Source organism: Lolium rigidum, chromosome 6 (genome assembly GCF_022539505.1).
Source record: "Lolium rigidum isolate FL_2022 chromosome 6, APGP_CSIRO_Lrig_0.1, whole genome shotgun sequence".
NCBI classification, from domain to species: Eukaryota; Viridiplantae; Streptophyta; class Magnoliopsida; order Poales; family Poaceae; genus Lolium; species Lolium rigidum.
In genome coordinates this window covers 321,107,573-321,109,250 of record NC_061513.1, presented here as the reverse complement: position 1 = coordinate 321,109,250, position 1,678 = coordinate 321,107,573, and positions in this window count along the sequence as shown.

Sequence of the window (1,678 nt, the reverse complement as noted above, 5' to 3'; positions counted from 1 at the left end):
CCCGGTCGAGGAACTTGCTGCGGGTGATCTCGCTATGGTGAAGCCGATGTCTTGCCCCGACCAATTGAGGTACTCAACCGTTGGTGGAGGCATTTTCTCTGCCATGAACACCTGTCGCGAGATTACTTTTTGAGTTCTGTTGGACGGCCTTCCCTTCTGAATCATCGAGACCGCTCCATTAGAATTAGGATCAACATAAGGTGGTGGTGCTGGTGCCGCCGCTATTCTTAGCTGATGTCGATTGTCATCTGTTATCGCGGGAGGAGGTGGTAGGTGGACCTCACTTCTGGGTTCCCGAGGGTTTCTTTGCGCTGCCTGAGCATTAGCATGCCCTGCATATCTCAGCATTGCCTGAAAATTTCGAAAATCCTTCTGCAGATGTCCTGACTGTCTTTTTCCGTTGCTGTCGAGGAAAAAGTGCATCTGACACGGCCCGTTCATCATTTCTTCGGGAGACACAAAAGGTCTCTGGAATTCGTCTCTGTTGTCACTTCGTTGCTCATTACTTCTCTGGTATTCATCTCGATTATTTCCTCCTGCACTGGCTCGGAAACCAGCCGAGATTTGACCTGGAGCGTCATAATTCGAGTACTGTCGAGGGAATCGTCGCCTTGATTGATAATTTCGACCAGCGGTCCTCCTCCGCGACCTATGCCGCTTGTTGTGGACAGCATCTTCTCCATCTGCCCATCTATTTGCTATTTCCATTAATGCGGATATCGTCTTTGGATTGGTCCTTCCCAAATCTTTGACAAAATCTCCACGCCCGATCCCTCGCGACAAATGCATCTATTGCCCTCTCATCAGATATATTTTCTGCCGAGTTTTTTATGATGTTCCACCTTTGGATATATTTTCTCATTGGCTCGTCTGGCTTCTGTCGACACGCCCGTAACTCTTCTAGAGATGCGGGTTTCTTGCAGGTGGATCGGAAATTCTTGACGAATATATCCTCAAAGCTATCCCAGTATGTCGATAGATCCCGGCGGAAGCTTCTTGATCCAAGATCGTGCAGCTCCACTTAAGTGCACCTGAATACTTTGCATGGCTGTTGCCCTAGTCCCTCCAGTTAACTTCACCGTCTCGAGGTAATCAACTAGCCAATCCTCTGGATCTTGCAGGCCGTCGAATTTTTTGAAATGATCAGGCAACTTAAATCCCGAAGGGACTCGAGTTTTTCGTACTCTCCTTGTGAAGCACGGCAAACCGCACATATCCTCGTCGTTTAGTTCTGGGGAATGCCGATGTTCCCTTCTGCCTTGCCGTGCTCTGTCTACCCTTGCTTGTGCTGCCGTATCTCTTGCGCCACTTGTTCCTTCGACATTTGCTGCTCGCTCGCTGTCGTAGGTCGTGGACTATTTTGCCTTGCAGCCCTTCCTCGGCGGTGTTGATACAAACACCGTTCCCATGGCTTCAGCTCCCGCTATTGCCATGTTGTACAAAGCCTCCCTTGGATCTCCCGGAGGTGGCTCTGGATGCAAGGATAAAGGCTTGTGTCGCCATATACCCAGCTTCTGGTGTCTTGGGGATAATATTCCCTTTTGTGTCTATCGACATAAAAGACATGTCGAGATTTTGAACCAAGTATTCTCTTTCTCCTTCAGGTATGTGTTGCAATCTGGACCTTGCTCTGTTCCGAGCTTCTCTATGGCTATCTCCCGAGGTTCCAGATTGTCGA